Raw genomic sequence first — 6,000 nt, forward strand, 5'->3', positions numbered from 1 at the left:
TTCAATACGGCACTTGAGATTCTAATTTTCTAAGACAACATTATCACTTAGGGTTTAGGCATCTCTTAATCTGCTGACTGATGGAGTGTGTGGCAGACATTTTCACACCAGGACCATATGTGATATAATTACCTAAGCATTACAAAGGAGATAGGTATAGGAGCAGTTGCGAATCTGTTACAGGGACAATAATGCTTAGGATAGTCAGAGTGGTAGTGGAGATCGATGGTAGGGAAATAGTTAAAGGCAATCAATATGAATTGGAACTCCCTTGTTTGTTTTCTTTTGAAACCTTAAAGTTATCCAAATGGAGTGTTAATTTAAAAAAACTGTTTTCTTGGGAGAAGACAATATTTTGAGATGTTTTTAATTTATGGGAGCCCGTTTCCTTCCGTCTCCCGTTGCCGCATGAGGTTGAACAAATGTTAGCGGCAACTAATTAATTAAGTTTGCAGAAAGTAGCAGCAGGAGATTGGAAACTTGAAGTGGAAGTGAGCTTTTTGACTGTAAACATTTTGCCTGCCTGAGAGACTATATCTGGACTGCGTGGTTGCTGAGTTATCCAAAGAAATGCAGTATCTCTGGGAAATTCAGGCTTGGCAAAGGGAAAAAAAATAACATTGTCTCTTGCTGGCAAATCCATTCCTTTATTTCCTGGGTTCGTCTCATGTGTTTTGCTTGGTTCTGGCCACACACTATGACGATGCTGTCCTCTCTCTGATGAAGGTGGCCTCACAGACTTGTCCTCAGAAGGAAAGGAACTAATATTTGTGGGTACTTTTTCTATACCAGGTTCCTTAGATGTATTCTTTCATTTCTTTCTGTAAAGTTGATAGAACTCTTTCCTTTTACTGATAAGAAAAGTACGACTCAGAATTGGAGAACTCATTTGGGATCAGTTTATAGACAATGAAACTGGGGTTTCGAACCCAGACTAATCTGACACTGGAGTTTTTTCGTTACCAGGATGCTTAATTCACTGTAGTAGAGGGTAGGCAAGGGCTGCAGGGAGCCCTGGATGAGGGAACTGTTACTCAGGGGAAAGACACAGGGCCATGGAATGTGGAAGGGTGATTGTCGGACCTGAAGGTGATCTGCAGATCACACTGAAAAATACTGAGTTAGAGCGATTCCTGAGCAAGATTCCGTGAACTTGGGTCCTCATGGCCTTCAGACTACATTGAGCTAGTCACCTTCCTTTCCTCAAGATTTTGAACCCAGACATTATATTGGAAAAGGGGAAGGGATTAAAGCTGAAAGGGGATGATACAGAGAGAGGGGCCAGGATGGCCATAAGGGAGGGATTCTGGGAGATCTGAGGTTAGGAGGGAGTAAAACAATCATGATGAATCCACAGGAAGTTTTTTTTTTTTTTAAGATTTTAAAAATTTATTTGAGAAAGAACAAGGCGGGGAGGGGCAGAGGGCGAAGCAGATTCCCTGCTGAGCAGGGAGCCCACTGTGGGGCTCCATTCCAGGACCCTGAGATCATGACCCTGAGCCAAACGCAGACGCTTAACTGACTGAACCACCCAGGTGCCCCTTACAATTTTTAAGTAGGCTGCACACCCAATGTGGGGCTTGAACTCATGACCCCGAGATCAAAAGTCACATGCTCTGCAGACTGAGCCAGCCAGGCCCCCCACAGGGAGCTTTTTGCAGAGAGGAGGCAAGAGCAGAGGCAGAGAGACAAATAAGGACAAAACTAGTTGAGACAGAGTCAACTCCCAGCCTTTGGAGCTGCTTTAGTTCCCAGGGTCTTCATGTTCCAATCATGATGCAAGGCACGTTGATCTCGCCATGACAAGCCTACCACTTCAATGTCATCATTTTGCTCTTTGAACTGCCAACATGGGGCACTATGACTATACAGCATTAGAGACTTGTAGGGGACATTTGTTAGAGATGCAATAGACCAATTCAGGATGCTGAAAAAAATTCTGTACTATCTAAGGAGAACTGCACATGGGTTTTCTCAGAGATTAAATAAGACCTAAGTCAAATCATCTGTCTTTTATTGAGTTTTTGATGGATATTCCTGGTAAAAATAATCAATACAAAGTAAAAATTAGTGTCTACACCTGTACTTAGTAGAATATATTAGAGTGTAAAGTTTGCCTGAAAAAATGGAATGTTCTTGACTAAATTTAGATCTGCAAATCTTGAATGAGTAAAATTACACAGTAGAAGCTATGGCTGCAGGTGAAAACTCACAACAGCTGACGCTGTGAGTGATGTAATTTCATATGGTCAAAAATACAGATGAATAAATCAAATCTTGGTTGTTAAGTGTATGTGGAAAAAAATTGAACTAGATGAAAATCATGTCAGTAAATAAGAATGAAGTGGAAAATACTGGTAAAGCTTGCCTATTCTATATAGAAAATTATTTATGGAATTAATTTGGGCTAATGGGAACTTCTGCTTCTGAGTAGTATGTTGTGGCAGGCTCTTGGCTCCTGCTGTAACACCTAAAAAAAAAAAATGGAATAAATTGCAAAACTATATTTTTAAAGACATTAGAGAACTAAGAAGCAAAAAGTATTAGATATATTAAAATCCCAGAGGGAAATTCCCTTCCCGGGTTAGCTGAGATTACTAGCCATTTTCTTTCCTGGGGACAACTGTACGTATGGTCACAGCCTGAGGGTCAGTCAGGCCTGGCCTAGACAGAGGGACTCTGCAGGGGAAAGACAAACCTGCTGAGGAAGCTGACAAGCTAGGATCTAGAAGAGCCCTAAATGTCTTAGCCAGTTTTCTCAGGGGACATTTGCTGAGTGCTGGGGTGGCTCAAGAGTCTGGGAGGCTGGGCTGGGAAAACAGGGGGCAGTGTCTTACTGCAGTCAAGTGCTTTGAAACCCGCCCCTGTGATGGAAGGGCCTACAGTGAACACACAGTTGTCCTTGAGATATTTGAAAACAGGGGTGGGCTTTTTCTAACTGAAGCTTCAATCTGGCTCCAAGTCAGCTCAATTCCACATTGGACTGAGGTGATCAGTCCCTTTCCCCATCTGCCTGTCAGAGGAATGTACAAAGACCAGTCTCTCAGACTCTTTACACATGATGTTACCTGTACAGTAAAATATTACGAGGCAGGTGAAGAAGCAGAAAAACAGGACTAACAATGAAGAGAAAAGCAAGGAATAGAAGTAAACCCATAGATGATCCAGATATTGGAGTTCGTTCAAAGACTTTATTTATTTATTTAAAGATTTTATTTATTTATTTTTGCGAAAGAGAGAGAGAGCACGGGCAGGGGAAGGGGCAGAGGAAGAAGCAGACTTCCCAGTGAGTAGGGAGCCTGATGCAGAGCTCGATACCTGGACCCTGGGATCACGACCTGAGCTGAAGGCAGACGTTTATCTGACTCAAAGACTTCAAAATAGCTGGTATAAATATGCTAAAGAAAATAGAGGAAAAGATGCACAAAAGAGGTGAAAAGATGGGAGAGGACCAACTGAGAGTTTGACTCTATATAAAGGAATCAATCAGATGTTCTATAACCTAAAAAATATTATGTCTGATATTAAGACTTCATTGCATGAGTCTAATAGCTCACCGGATGCAGCAGAAGACAAGATTAGTATACTCAAAGTCAGGCCCAAAGAAAATAGCTAAACTGAATGACAGGGGAAAAAAATTAAAATACTGAACAGAAGAGATAGGTGGGACATAGTGAAATGTTTTAGCACATACATAAATTGGAGTCCCAGGAGGGTAAGAGAGCGACAATGAGGAAGAAATATTTGAAGAGATAATTGTCAAGTATTTTCCCAAAACTGGAGAAACACATAAACCTATAGATTCAAGAGGCTCGGCAAACTCCAAGCAGGATAAATATAAAACCCCCTCCCTTTAGATATACCAGGGTGAAGTTGATAAAACCAGAGATACCCAGAACCAATAGAGTTTGCTCTAGAAAATAGCTTCTCTATGAAAATTCACTGGTGTTGGTATTCCTTTGATTAAAATGTTTACATTTACAGATACAAAAGCAACGTGTTCCTGAGGTCAAAACTGGAGGAGTAAAACCAAAGGAAAACAAAAGGCAGGGTTCAAGCATCATGTTTTTCCTGGTATGAGTGGGTGAGTTTGTTCCTTGCAATCAAAGAACCTACCTGAAATCCTCCTCTGGGTATTTCTCCTTTACCAACCCTCTTGTTCCCTTACCTGATCATTTTAGCTTTTTGGCTGAACGTAGGGCTTTTCGTTCTGCTTTTTTGCTTAATCGCTCTCCTAAATCTTGGAATTCCTAGATTTTCAAAGGGGCATTTCTCTTGCCATTGCTGTTCCACCAGGTGAGTGAGCGGCGTGGAGTGTTCTGGTGGGAGAACCATCTTGGTCCCTGACCCCAAAAGCAGCATCCGGTAGTCAATCACTTTTGCCTCTGGGGTATGTTTACTGTGGTTGGAGCAAACAGGAAGGAACAGTGCAATGGATTGTACTTACTACTCTGGGTTTGCTCAAGTGATTTTTTTAAAAAATAGATACTACACAAATATTATAAAACAGGTAGCCCCTAACTTAGAGACAGGTGGATAGTGGGAGCATACTTAAAATACCTGGAAAGAGATGGATGTCAACCAGTGTCCTATATTTTCATGGGGATGACAAGATAGATGTGTCTTATCTCACTTGAGTATTTGTTGGTGCCTACATTTTTCCAGTTATGCCTTGCTGTAGGTCTTAAGGTGGTTTACCTGCTTTCTTTTCCCTGTCCGGTTCTTGAGCCCATACTAGGCAAACCTGGCACTGGATCAAGATCCTCATGACATAGCAAGTGCAATCTAGAACTGTGATCGGCTGCTCAAATCAAGAATCAAGTGTACATGTGTGTAGCCCTTGCACATAACCTCCCTCGTTATTCCAGTTCTCCCACAAATTCTGGGGGACTGTCAGGACTGTGGCCCTTTTATGTGGGTCCCCTAGATTCCTTCCTCGCCCTTGCCGTTCTCTCTCCCAAGAGATAGATCCTGATCTGACGCTCTTGGCTCTTTATCTGGGGTTCATTCCCACCTATTATGACTATCATTCATTCTTTCATTATTTCCTTTAATGTTTTTATTGATCACTCACTATGTGTCTGCTACCATGCTAGGTGCTGGAAACGCAGTGGTGAACAAAATGGTATAAACCTTGTTCTCAGGGAGTTTATATTCTAGTGGGGAAGAAAGACACTAAATAAATAACCAGACAAATAAATAACTGATGATAAATTGTGATAAGCACTAGGAAGGATGAGAACAAAATTCTAAAAGGAAATACCAAGCAGATCTAATGTAGATTGGGTCAGGGACCAGGGAAGAACTTTTGGGGTCAGCCAAGAGAAGATTATAGAGGAATGTGCTCCAGATTGAGAAGAAGCAGGTGAATGGCTCAGAGGTGGCACTGAGCTTGGCTTTTTTGACGGCTTTCCTAGTGACCAGTGAGATCAGAGCCGTGGTTGCCGAGCCTGGCTCTATGAGTTTGCTGTGGCGGTCATAACTAATCCCCACAAATTTAGTGGCTTCAAACAATAGAACTTATTTTCTCATAGATCTGGAGGCCTGAAGTCCCAAATCAGTATCACCGAGCTGAAATCTGGGTGTCAGCAGGGCAGCATTACTTCTAGAGGCTCCAAGAGAGACTCCATTCCTTGCCTTTGTCAACTTCTGGTGGCTGCCAGCATTCCTGGGCTCATGACCACATCACTCCAGTCTTCAGTGCTGCAAGACTCTAGATCTTCAACTCTCTCTCTCTCTGCCCCATCTTGACATTACCTCTTCTGATGTGTGTGTCCACTTTCCCTCTGCCTCTCTTTTATAGGGACACTCGCCATAGCATTCAGAGCCCATCTGAATAATATAGCATCATCTCCTCCTCTCAAGATCCTTAACTTAATCACATCCGCAAACTCCTCTTTTGCCATATAGGGTACCATCTCTGGGTTCCAGGGATTAGGACCTGATATCTTTGGGGGCTGATAGGCAGCCCACTACTCTAAAGTGCACTTGAATCTCTTC

General features: G+C 42.3%; 1 long non-coding RNA gene across 1 annotated transcript in view; it reads left to right on the forward strand.

Annotated features, from left to right (window-relative positions):
* LOC102727409 (uncharacterized) overlaps window positions 1–4,078 on the forward strand; it is a 50,895-nt gene extending 46,817 nt beyond the window's left edge. Inside the window, exon 5 of the long non-coding RNA XR_014146467.1 lies at window positions 3,985–4,078. This is a non-coding gene — a long non-coding RNA (uncharacterized LOC102727409). The remainder of the gene's footprint in view (window positions 1–3,984) is intronic.
* The last annotated feature ends 1,922 nt before the right edge of the window (window positions 4,079–6,000 follow it).

Source organism: Leptonychotes weddellii, chromosome 6 (assembly GCF_054177405.1).
Source record: "Leptonychotes weddellii isolate Sample4059 chromosome 6, ASM5417740v2, whole genome shotgun sequence".
NCBI lineage: Eukaryota > Metazoa > Chordata > Mammalia > Carnivora > Phocidae > Leptonychotes > Leptonychotes weddellii.